At 52.9% G+C, this 12,163-nt stretch overlaps 1 long non-coding RNA gene across 2 annotated transcripts; it reads right to left on the reverse strand.

Annotated features, from left to right (window-relative positions):
• Positions 1-1,924: 1,924 nt before the first annotated feature.
• On the reverse strand, positions 1,925-6,946 carry LOC144298858 (uncharacterized). Of its 2 annotated transcripts, XR_013365729.1 has the most exons (3): positions 4,956-6,946; positions 3,483-3,683; positions 1,925-2,542 (listed from the first exon to the last, which is right to left on the reverse strand). It is a non-coding gene; the product is annotated as an uncharacterized LOC144298858 (long non-coding RNA). The 2 variants fall into 2 exon arrangements; XR_013365728.1 differs by having other exon boundaries at positions 1,925-3,683.
• Positions 6,947-12,163: the final 5,217 nt, after the last annotated feature.

Raw genomic sequence — 12,163 nt, forward strand, 5'->3', positions numbered from 1 at the left:
CCGGAGATGTTGCGAATCTGCACCCTGATACAGACTTGGGCCTGGGGCTTCCATCTGAGCAATGGGGGTGGTTGGATGTGGCAGGCTCAGGCGCAAAGCTTCAGTTTAGGAATGATCTATCCCAGACAGAGCTGCCTAACTTGCTGTGTGACTTTGGGCAAGTTGCTCTCCTCCTTTGCGTCCCTGTAGCTCTGGCTGTATCAGTGGTGGTGGGACGGACAGAGTGATGACAAATGGTCATTCCTGCTGACCCTCTGTCTCTGGTAAGGCTGAGACACCTCCTGAGGGGCACCCAGACCCGATTTCTCCAGGCCACACAAAGAGGTTCTTCAGGACGTCTCTGCTGGCCCTGGGGAACCTGAGACGCCCGACTCAGGCCAAGGAGGTTTGGGAGGAAGCTCCCGATGGTGCTTGAACACTCCCTAAGGCTGGGCTGTGGGTCCCGAGACCTGGAGGGCCATCCCCTCTGCATTGCTGAACCCCACTGCCCCATCCCCCCATCCCGGGTCCACAGTGGGACAGGCTCAGGTGAGGCTGGCTCAAGGCAGGACCCTCTGTGCTTCCAGAGCACATGTAGGTTTGGGGCTCTAATGGCTGTCCCACAACTTTTTTTTTTAAATCACCTTTTTGGAAGTATAATTTACATACAGTAAAATTCACCCTTTTTTGGTGTACAGTTCTATGAAGTTTTACAAACTTAGTTCCATATCCACTACCATGAACAAGATAGATATTTCCCTCACTCCAGAAAGTTCCCTGTGCCCATTTGTAGTGATTCCTTTTCCCCACCACCAGCTGCTGACAACCACTGATCTTCCTCAACTTCTTATTTTAGAAGTTTTCAAACTTACAGAAAAGTGCAAAAACCTTACCATGAAGCTCGGATAGTTCCTTCCCAGATTCACCAGCTGTCAGCGCTAGGCCTCATGTGCATTCTCGGTCTCTCTGCATGATTTCCACTGAACTGTTAGTTGCAGACGTCGGGCCACTTTACCTTATACACTTTAGGGCACATCCCTGAAGAATAGGGCATTCTTTGGCACAATGCACAGAACCAATGCCGTTATTATATCTGAGAGATTTAGTATTGACCCATTTTTTTTTTTGTTTTGTTTTTTGTCTTTTTTTGTCACCCGGTGTCCAGCCCAAGGCCAAATTATTGAGGTTGCTGGGGTCTTTTATTTTTTGTTTTTTCCTGGTTCAGATTCCAATCAAGAATTGGGCTCTACATTTGATGGCAAGTCTCTTTGGTGTCTGGAACATTCTCCCCGCCTTTGCGTGATAGGTAATGTGCCCTTTCTTAAAGCTCCCTCATGATTCTCCATATCTAGAGCTCAAGAGCAAGTACCAGGTGCTAGGGAAGAGGACTTGGGGGTGTGGGGTATCCTGAGGGTCTTTTCTTAAAACCTTTGTTTAGAAGGAGTGGGGAAGAGGAAGGGAGAGAGAGACAGAGAAGGAGAGAGAGAAGGATAGATGTGGGCTCATCATTTCAACTTCCAATGATGCTGGAAAATTCAAAGAAAAAGTATAAATGACCCAGTTTGAATTGAGAGGGGTCTGTAGTCCTATGGTTGTGGCTCACAACCTAGCTCTGCTCACCCCCCTTCCTGGGCTGTGAGACCTTGGGCAGAAGACTTCACTTCTTGGGACTCAGTTTCCCCATCTGTGATATGAGGATAGCACCAGTCTATCCACCTCCCCCCACTGTCTTGAGAACTCCATGAATGAACTCATGTAGCCTATAAATAACAGCGACTTTGGATGTTAACGATTTGGTGACAGTCTCCCTGGACATTTTTCTCTATACCTGCCTTAATGCATGGAAATATGTGGATATTATAGTACATAAATTGGGACACCTCCTTTTCCCCTCAATAGTTTATCCTAAGCATTTTCCCACATTCAAAAATGTAGGGCTCTTCCGTCATTTAACACATTTTTAACTTCTATTACTATTTGTCCGCAGATAACACCTTCACCTGGCACCAAATACACAGGTACAAGAAGCATACAGTTAAAAGTCTGTCTTCCTCCTGCCTCCCTTTGCTCAGTTCCTCGTAGGACGTTTTGTTTGGCTTTCCAGAAGGGTTCTATGCATAGACAAACAGAAGCATAGATTTTCTTTCTTTTTTTCCATTCCTACAGATAGTAGAAGACGGTACACTCTGTTTATGTGCCTTGTTTTTTCACTTCACAGTAGATCTTGGCGATGGTCCACGTCAGGGCATAAGGAATGCCCTTCTTTTCTTTAGAAGTCGTCCCTTGGGGAAGTGGATCAGGATTTAATGACCCAGTTCTCATTGTTGGCCATCAAGGTGCTTGCCGGCTTTCGCCACTAGAAATTGCAACAGTTAGCCTTGTGCAAATGTCTTTGTGTCCATGTGCAAGTCCGTAGCATATATTCCTAGAAGTGGAACTGCTGGATCAGATGTCATGTGTATTTTGAGCTTTGCTCTGCCATCATTAGTCATGGCTACATGGATTGCAGGGTATGTCACTGTCCTCTCTTGGTGGACATTTGGGTGGTTCCGATTTGTCTTTCCTGTAAACAATGCCACAGTGAACATCTTTGTGCAGCTGTCTTTGTGTGCAGGAGAAGGCTGCTTGGTGGGGAGGGATTCCTGGGAATCTGGGGACAGACCCACAGAAGTGTTGAGAAATTTAAACCAAAAGGGGCCGGCCTGTGGGTATGGTGATGGTTGGAGTGGCTGCCGGTGGGATCCTCATAGGAACAGACTCCGCTAAACTCTGTTAGTGGAGTGTGATCTAGGATCTTCAACTTGGGGCCAACCTGAGGGGCTGTTAGAAGTGCAGTGTCTCGGGCCTCATCCCAGCACTGTTGGGTCAGGACCTCTGTTTGGCTGGCACAGGTAATTTTGAGACTTGCCCAAAAACAAACCCAGAGACCCCAAGACCTGTTCTGGAAGGAAATGGGTTAGCCTTGGCTCTGGGGCAGATCTGGGGCCAAACCTGGCTTCCCCACCCACTGACTATATGACTGGGGCCGAGCCGGGTGACCTCTCTGCCTCAGTGTCCTTGTCTTTAAATAAGAACGAGAATAGCACTCACCTTATGGGGAGCTTGTGAGAATCATAGGTGCTCCCTCACACGGGGTGTTCAGTATAGTAAGTGCTCACTAAATGCTAAAGTCGTTCTTCCAGAGGGGTGCACGTTAGGTAAGATGTAGGAGTCAGATCCCTCCGTCTCCGCCATCACCACTCCCCCGTCTCTCTGTCCCCCTGTCCCCATCTGTCTCTCCTTCTGTTTTGGACTCTGTCTCCCTGTCTCTTGTGGTCTCTGACTCTCTGTTTTTCTCTCTCTTATGCGGCCATATGAGCTTTAAAGTGTCTGTGAAATGCCACAAGCCTGGAAAAATGAAACTAGAATACAAAGAGGAAAATGCAAGCTAAAAATTAACAGTACCATGGGGGCAAAGCCATACCGTTACACCAGCTCAGAAATATTAACAGCGAAAAATGTACTTTTTCAGCGAGGTGTGGGACCCTTTCATCCTGTGCACGGTGGCTGTGGTGAGGGCCTGCCAGGATGGACAGCTTGCCCTGTGGTTGCCTCTCTTTCCAATTTCTTTGGACCCAGTGGAGCCTTGGGCCTGGAGAGCAGAGATGCTGGCCCCAGCTGGCCACAGAGTCCCTTCATCTCTGTCATGTCCTCGCTGCGGGACCCTGGGTAACGGCAGAGTCAATTAGCGATTTATTGAGCACCTGCTGCGTCAGGCCCTGGGATGCAACCGTGTACAAGACAGACAAAAGCCCTGCTTCATGGCACTTAGGTCATAAAGGTATGCATATGGAAGATATAGAAGTGAGTGAACCAATATGCAGAACAATTTTAGATAGTGCTAAGTTATCTGGCTAACATAAAATATGGTTATATAATAGAGAAAGATAGGGGTGGAGTTACTTTGCCCTGGGGTAGGGGTCTGGGAAGGCTGCTCTGACCTGAATTCAGGGAACAGAATGATGAAAAGGATTTGGGCATAGAAAGTTCTGGGAGAAGGGCATTCCAGAAGAGGGAACAGCAAGGCAAAGGCTTGGGGTCCAGTCATGATTGGAAGCTTTCAGAGGAGGAAAAGATCTCAGAAGCAAGACCGTCTTTGCCAAGTGTTTTAAACAAGTCACTTGCCCTCTCTTAGCCTCTCTTCCCCCTATGTAAAAATGTAAAATGGTTAAATCCAGTAGTGGGCCAGAGTCTCTCTGTATTAGGGAATGATTGGGGTTTGTGAGGATTTGTCTTGAAACTGGGCACAGCAGGACCACTCTTTGCACTTGTATTACTTGGAGCAGCTTTTGGGGGGTGACAATGGAGATTGTTTAGGGCCAAAAGCAATGCTCCAGTCTCCCCATGGCTCAGACCCTGATTTCAGGAGTTAATAGCCTAAAGCACTCGGCATAATGCCTGGCACAGAGCAAGTAGACAGGAATGGGGAGGGCATTCCAGGTGGGAGGAAAGGCGTGGAGATGGGAATGTTTAAGGCGTGTTAGGGGAAGAGTGAGGAGACCAGCTTGGCTGGTGGGGAGGGATGAGAGACGAGGCTGGAAAGACAGGTTGAGGCCCAGGATGAGACCTTGAATGGCATGCAAAAGGAGGGTGGGCCTTAGCTCGCAGGCAGCGGGGAGCCATTGTACATTCTAGAGCAGGAGAAGCCACGGAAATGGTTTTTGTTTTTGGTTTGGTTTTCAATGAAATATTTTAGACATTCAAAAAAGTTTAAAGGAGAATAAGATAAGCTTCTGCGCAGCCATCATTCAGCTTAAGAAGAAAACACCCCAGAATAGGCAACAACCCCAGAAACCCCTCCCCAGCTGTCTCTCTCCTAAAAGTTGCTGCCCCCCCCGGATTTGGTGTTCAGGATCCCAGGCACGTCTTTGTCCTTCTGTTGTTTGTTCGCGGGAGGTATAAAGTGCGCGTCCACCAAGTGCACGGATCTTACTTACACAGTTTGATAGCTCATGGGATCACCACCTGCATCCCGTCATTGACCGATTCTAGCACTGGGTCTTGCTGTTCTTGAACTTCAGATACGTGGAATCATTCCATATGTCCTGTTAGGTATCTGGCATTTTCACTCAATATTGTGCCGATGAGAGGGCTCCGTGTTTTGCGTCAGGGATTCGTTTCCTTTCCCCGACTATGTCGTAGTCCGCTCTTTACACAGACCACAGTTCGTTTAGTCACCCTACTGTCTATGGAGAGGGACATGCCTTCCAGTTACCAGCATTTTGAATAGTGTTGCTGTGAACCTTCTCGTGCGCGTCTCTCATGGGCATAAGAACACATTTCTGTTAGTTTGTGTTCAAGAAGGGAATTGCAAGATGATGGGATATGTGCATATTTAGTTTTGATAGCTGTGGCCAGTTTCCCAAAGTGGTTGTGCCACATCTTTATACTTTTACACACACACACACACACACACTTCCCTGAGGTTCGGGGGCCCTGCTTCGGTGGTGGGTGTGATTGTACAGATGGCGTCACTTGTACATTCACTTCTGCAATTCGCCTTTTTTTCCACTCAAAGTTCTGTTCTGGAGATCTGCGCCCGGTGGTATAGCAGCTCGAATGCATCGATTTGTTCTCAGCGGAGGGTCTGTCGTGTAAACAAACTGCAGTGCTCTCCTCCTAGCTCCTGTGCATGGATAGTTAGCTTATTCCCCCAGGGATTCTCTTTCTGGATTTTCATGATCATCTGATATGTGTTGGGTCCAGCCAGTGAGAATGGGTGTGGGGGAGCTATTGCATCTGTCCTGATGGGAGGTGAGGTCGAGGGGCTGCTGGTACAGATGGAGTTGAAGGACATTTAGGGAACTTGATTGTGGTGGGGGTGAGGGAAGGAAGGAAATGAGACTGGGACTCTGGGGGCTAGAAGCCCAGGGTTGAATCCCTCTTCCCACTTTCTGGATGGGTGACCTCATCACAATCTCGGTTTTCTGGTCTGTACTTTGGGATCATTCACCTGGTCTGGCAGGATGGGTGTGGGGGTTAAGGGAGTAGAGACGGTTGGTCGTGGACGTGGCAGGGTTTGAATCCGTTTATTAGCTGGCTGACTTTAGGCTCCTTGCCTCCTCTGAGCCCTATCCGTAAAATGGTGATAACAATACTACCTGCCTCCTGGTGGATTTCTGACAATGAAATGAGATCCTGTACGTAAAGCAGTTATTACACGCTCAATAGCGGACAGCTATGCGTTACCATTACTGTTTTCACCGCCTTATCTTTCTTTCTCTCAGAAGGTGGGTGCCAGCAGGGCACGGCCTGGCCAAGAGCCTCTCTCTTCCAGTGGAGGGGGGGGAGGTCATTGGAAATCTGTGAGGTCTCACTACATACCACGGCTGTGTCCCAGGTGGGTGACATGGGTGAGCCCAGCCCCTCCCAGAGCTCGATGGTCTCCTGATCTGGGGCTCGTGGCAAGACCTGCCTGACCAGGAGGGTCCTGCTGGGCCTATGATCTAGAAAGGGGAGAGAGCTCTAGAGTGGGTAAGTGGGGCCTTGTGAGGGGGCATTTTCCTAGCATTGCTATGGATGCAATCTTGGGGGACCTCCTGGAGACAGGGTGGGTGGGGGTCCTTCTGGCTGAGCCCCTTTGGAGAGGGGACATGAGGGCGGTAAGAAGAGAGAGAGCGAGAAAGGTCATTGGGGCTCTGCTGACCCCCCCCCCCCCCCCCCCCCCCCGAGGGAAGGTCTTAGCAGCAGCGATGTCCAAGCCTCTTGCTGCAGGGTGGGGACACTCAGGCCACCGTGAGAGGGAGGCTGGCGTCTCAGTTCCTGACCTGTGCTGGGTGGCCCTGGGTGCCTGGGGTACCTGCTCCGTGCCTCGGTTTCCTTTGCTGTGAGTGTCTCAGGTAGGCCTCGCTCCCTGGTCGGCTGGGTTTCCCGGCCCCCGCAGACCCCCCGGCCCGGCCCCCTTGCCCGCGTGGAGGCTGAGGCCAGGGCTCGGGGCCAGGGCCGCGCACCTTGACAACCCGCCCACGTCAGGCACAAAGGCCCATTGTTTGGGCCCACGTTGGCGGGGAAGCGGGCGGGGAGCAGCCGCCTTTCACCCAACCCGCTTGTGGTCGGCGGGGACTGAGGAGCCATTCACAGAGGCCCCCGCCCCCTGACCGGGCACCCGGCCAGGCCGCCTCCCGGGCAGGCACCCTTGCCAAGCTGGCGGCTCCTCCTCCGAGCCGGGCCTCAGTTTCCCCAGCTGAAGAAAGGGCAGCAGAGTGGCTCCGGTGGGGCGGGCAGAGATAGCTCTCTGACCTTGCTGCCCTGAGATCCACTTCTGTGGGGCCGTGGCTCCACCTGGCCCCAAGAGGCCCCTTGGCTGCACCTGAGGAGGCCACGGGCACCAGGGCTTCGGGGCCTAACAGGCCTTGGTTCGAATTCTGGGTGATTTGGGGGTGAGTCTGTTCACTTCCATGGACCTTAGTCTCTTCATCTGTGAAAGGAGACTTGGAATCCACGACCTTCAGTGTAAAATGAGAAAAGGTGCCACAAATGGCATTTATTTGCTCATTCATTCAAAAATACATCCTGAGTGTCAACCATGTAGATGACTGATGATAGGATTTGGGAGCAAAACGAAATACAGTGCCCCTTGTTCAAAATAAGAGTTTCTGGCATAAGATGGCACCGGCATGAAACCAAACATGGGAACTTCCAAGCGTGGGACTCTGTGTGATGAGGCCCACCCCGACGGCGCCGGGCACTGTTCCAGGCTTGGGGACACAGCTGATAAACAGAGGAAAGTGTGTGTCCTCATGGAGCTGACAAGCTGTCTCAGGGGGACCCAGGGCTTCCTTGGGGGCTGCCTGGTAGATCTTTCTAAAGCCAGGTGCCCCTGGAGGCCTGCTCCTCGTGGGCCTGCTGGCCAGGCCATGCAGAGTGAGCTGGGGCACCCAAGCTTCCCATCGAGGCTTTGGTGTCAGTGACCGCACATCAGGCTGGGCACCCACGGGAGGGATGGCTGACATTTACTGAGTGCAGAGTCCATGCTGGGGCTGATTGAGATGCTCTTCCCAGTTAATGCGGATCATCTTTGTAGCAGCCCCATGCGGAGGCAGGGCAGTATGGCCACCCTTTATAACAGATGGGGAAACTGAGGCTCAAGTCAATAAATGGCAGAGGCAGGGTTTAAACTCAAGCCATCTGGGGCCAGAGCCTTCATCTCCTGGTCCTACTGTCTGCCAAGGGGGGCAGCGGTGAGCCAGGTGGTGTGTCCCTGGGACAGAGGCCCTGCTGGGGTTCAAGGCTGGGAAGGGCGCGGGTGTGCTGGTGGCCTGCCAGCTGCCACCTGGGTTGGCCCTACTGTGGCCCTGAGTCACAGCCCTGTGTCCTGGGAAGCTGGCTGTGCCTCGGGCACCCGTGGGGCCTGAGTCACAGCAGAGCACACCCTGCCACCCTGCCTACCTCCCGCCTGGGGCTGGGGACAGGTAGGCCCTAGAAGCAGATCCCGAGGCAGGAAGTCACATTTGTGCCCACTGTCCGGGGCAAGAGAGAGGCACCTGCTTGGAGCCCCAGTAGCACATTTCTGCCTTGTCTCACTGAGCCCAAGCTCACCCTTCTAAGTTATCCCAGGATGGATTAGCTGGTTGGTGAGTTACTGAGCTCCACGTCACTGGGAGCATTCAAGGCAGGATAGCCTGTCAGGGTGCCGAGGAGGGTTGCTGTAGCAGATTGGGCCTGGCGTTGGAGTATGTGACTTCCAAAGCCCTATGCTTTGTTCGTGTACTTATTTTTGAGTAGATACTATGAGCAAATGGCACAAAACCCCATTAACTGATTTTTCCCCCAGAGCTAATTTACGTACATACGAACAAATATACATTGTCCTTTCCTCCCTCCCGCCTTCACACACAAATGATAGCCTGCTGGTTTATATTCCCTTCTGCTCCTCATTTTATTTCTGTTTTACTTGACAACTTATCTTGAAGGCTGTTCCAGATAGCACACACAGAGTGTGCTGCCTCACACCTCTTACCGTGCCGCATGGTATTCCTTCCCCTCTTCTCAATAATCCGTATAACACATTTAATTAAAAATTATAACAAATTTAATTACATTTCAATCCTGAATTTTGCATTTTGGGATTGGTACTGTGCTTCACTTTGGTGATGGCCTGATGACATTTTCAAAGTTTGACTGGAAACTGTAAGCTCTTCCTACATCTGCAGTGATTTTTTTTGTGGTGGTGAGGGGGGGGAGTCTGTTTTTGGTTGAGATTATACAAGAAGTAAAAGAGAGTGAGCAAGCGAGAGCCTTTCACCCACACACCTCCATGCCAGGCACTGATGATCTAATGGTGAACCCCACAGGCATCAGCTCATCCACCTGTAGTGTGGCCAGGCTGTGGGAGGAGGTGCCCATGTGTGGAGCCAGGGAGCCCAGAGGAGAGGACTTCCTGTGCATGTGTGTGTGCGTGTGTGTGTACATGTGTGAGGGGTCAGGGGTGGCTCCTCAGAGGAGAGACTTCTTAGGTGGGGCTTTAAGGTATGCATAGGAGTTCATAAGAGACCTAGAGGTGGGCCTACCAGGCAGGGGGAACAACACGAAGAGCGAAACTAGTTGGTGGATGCAGAACTGACTACCAGCTTCAGTTTACGGAGTACCGACTATGTGTCAGATACTGTGCTCAGTGCTTTAAAGTCATTGCTCCACTTAAACTCCCCAGAATTCTAGGCTATTATCACCCCCATTTTACAGATGAAAACCGAGGTGCAGAAAAGCATAGTCACATGCTCATGGCCACACAGCTGTAAGTACTGGAGCCTGGATTTGGAGCAGGCAACTTGAGCTCTCGGCTGTTCTAATATTTCACAAAGGCAAAGGGATAACTGGCAAGGCCCTTATTGTTGGACCTCAAGCTCTAACATCCCCAGCGCGCAAACTCAGGTCCTGCCCCTGCTCAGAGGCCTTCACTGGCTCCCCGTGGCCCCAGGACTCCCTGGTCTAAGCTACCCTGCGTTCCCACAGCCGGCATGGTCGCCTCGGGCAGCATGAGACCTTTCTGGTGTCTGGGTGCTGCAGGCACTCCCTAACTGCCAGGGAGGAGTCGCAACGGCAATCGCGGAGCAAGGGAGTACTTGGAGCTTACAGACCCGGGCTGTCCCCACCGGTGGGTTTCAGATGTGGCTGGAGATTGGACTGGATTTCAAGGTCCTGGTGCTTCTAGGCCTCCAGGCTGTCTCAGGTACAGCTCTGGTTGGCACTTTGGCCCAGCCCCTCTGGGCTCCAAGGAGCAGAGCCTGAACAGACCCGGGCCCCATCCATCTGTTTTTGTGCTTTGGGGGGTCCTAGGCCTGAGGCTTTTGAAATCCATGCCCCTGCAGTGTGGGAATTCATCATCCCCTCGTGCAGGTGGGAAAATGGAGGCTCAGAGAGGTGAAGTGACTTGTCTAAGGCCACACAGTGAGTAAAGGGCAGAGCCAGGCTCCGAGTTTGACTCTTAACTACCCTACACTCTTGCCTCCATTTAGGGGGATTTTCTAGACTGCCGCTTGGCAGGAGCTTCATATCTCTCTCTCTTTGTCTCTCTCTCTCTCACCTAGTGTTCTGGAAAGGAGCAATGAGCCCATTGCCCTGGGGAGCTTGACTGCTGTGCCCAGGGACTCAGGATCAAGGGGGGACCTGGAGACAACCTGGGCTGCTCCCCCCACCCCTCCGCCAGCATTAAGGCGCAGGCCCACGTTCCCTCCTTGCTTCTCCCAGCAGTGAGAGAATAATAGTCGGTTCAAATGTCAGGCCTGCTCTGCTGCCTATGGGGAGACTGGTTGAACAGGTCTGGGGGAGGGACGGAGGGAGGAAATTATTAATAATTGCAAAGCAGCCGGCCTTACTGCAGGCCTTGAGATGAGGTGTGGGATTGGGGGCGCTAATCCTAGGGACCCAGACTGAGGGGCAGCCTGCAGCTTCCCGGGGCCTGTGTATGTGGAGGAGGTGATGGGGGGCACAGAGTCAGCCTCTCTGATTTGAGACACATGTTGGCCTTCCTGGCTCCCATCAACCCGTATCAGGAGGGCTCTGCCAACGTCAAGAGGAGGCAGGAAAGAGCGTACTGTGTGCCTTCAGAAGGAGTCTCACTTCACCCAGATGAGGCTGCCATTGTTATTGTCTTCAGTTGACAGTCGGGGAAACTGAGGCACAGAGGGGTTCAGTGGGGATTTGAACTCGGGATGTTTGATTGTGGCTAGACTGCCCTTGCTGGCGTCTCCACACTCTGCTTGGGGTGGAGGGAAAGGCCCGTCTCCCTCCAGCATCAGCACAGTCCCCAGCGTCATACCCCGGAGGATGGAAGCTGGTCCTGGGCTTCTCTGAACCTCGGTCTCCTCATCTGTGGAAAGGGGAACCCGAGTTCCTTCCTCCTGGGTCAGGGGTGGCTGACAAGGGCAGGAGGTACGGAGGTAAAAGGCAGGGTTACCACCAGCCTACCATCTCCTCCCTGCCAGCGCTAGTCCCTGGGGCCTGTCCCTCCGCCAACACCCTTTTCTGTCCTCTGTTCCCCAGCACCCACTGCAAGCTCTGCTAGGTCAGCCATGAGCACGGGCAGCTCTCCGCTGGGTCTCTCCTGGTCTCTCGGGTACCTACAGGGCGGGTTCCTGGCCGGGCTCGGGGAAGGCTCACTCTGAAACGTCTTGGGACTGGTCAGCGTGCGCTCTAGCAGCAAACGGCTTGAGTGGTGCAAGTGGAGGCCACTCAGGGATGGGATGGTGGGAATTCTGGGAGCCGAGAGCCAACCTCTGGGCTTGTGGCTAGCTGCCACGGATGGCAGAGGCATGCCCGGATCGCGTGCCACTGAGCTGCAGGGCCGCCGCGTCTGTGGGGGACCTCCGGGCATCCCCCTCCTTCGCCTGCCCCGATGGACCGATAAGGCCCAGCTTGGAGGAGGAGGCGGCGGCCATAATTACAGGCCTCAGTGGTGGCGGGAGGCGAGTCATGGGGTGGGAGTGACTCAGAGGATTGCTCCACGAGTAGAGCGGGGGTGGGGCCGCCCGCCCATCTGCCCCTCACCCAGCTGGCCTCAGGAAGGCCTGGGCACCCAGGAGGCCCTGCAGGGCCACTGGGTGCGGCCAGGGCAGGGGCTCACCCCTGGGCTTGTGACTAGGCCCCTGTGCCTCTTGGCATCCTTGGGGCTTGGCTTTGTGTTGGGATCTGGGCGGCTGGGTTTTCC

Source organism: Canis aureus, chromosome 26, assembly GCF_053574225.1.
Source record: "Canis aureus isolate CA01 chromosome 26, VMU_Caureus_v.1.0, whole genome shotgun sequence".
In the NCBI taxonomy this organism is placed as follows: Eukaryota; Metazoa; Chordata; class Mammalia; order Carnivora; family Canidae; genus Canis; species Canis aureus.